The sequence below is a fragment of the Gekko japonicus genome, unplaced genomic scaffold (genome assembly GCF_001447785.1).
Source record: "Gekko japonicus isolate JY-2015 unplaced genomic scaffold, Gekko_japonicus_V1.1 scaffold3994, whole genome shotgun sequence".
NCBI lineage: Eukaryota > Metazoa > Chordata > Lepidosauria > Squamata > Gekkonidae > Gekko > Gekko japonicus.
The window spans coordinates 113018-113468 of NW_015162598.1; positions in this window are offsets into that span (position 1 = coordinate 113018).

Sequence of the window (451 nt, forward strand, 5' to 3'; positions counted from 1 at the left end):
AGGCAGCGACATCCCAAGGAGGCGGTTGGCTCGGCAGCTGATGACGTGGCCAGCAGGAGGATGTCCGGAGCCGCAAGGACGTTGTGACGCCCACCGCGGCTGCGCACCAGGGCCCATAGCCAACAGCCCCCGAGAGGAGTTGCCAGAGAGCCGAAAAAAAACAGCGGAGGCCGCGGAAGACGCCCACTTTGATAAAGGTAGAGTCGGCCCACTCGCCGGATAAACGAACGATCGGAGCCGGGAGGGTACCTGGTAGGGCTCCCCCCACCCCAGACGTACTGTGGCCATAGTTAGGGTTTCTGCATAGGTCTCTGCACCATGCACCGTGTAAGCCGCTCAGAGCCCTTCGGGGGTGAGCGGGGTACAAATTGAAAGTATAAATAAATAAATAAGGTACACATGAAACGAGATGTAAAAGGCATGGTTCGTCGGTGTCGATGGCGTTTGAATT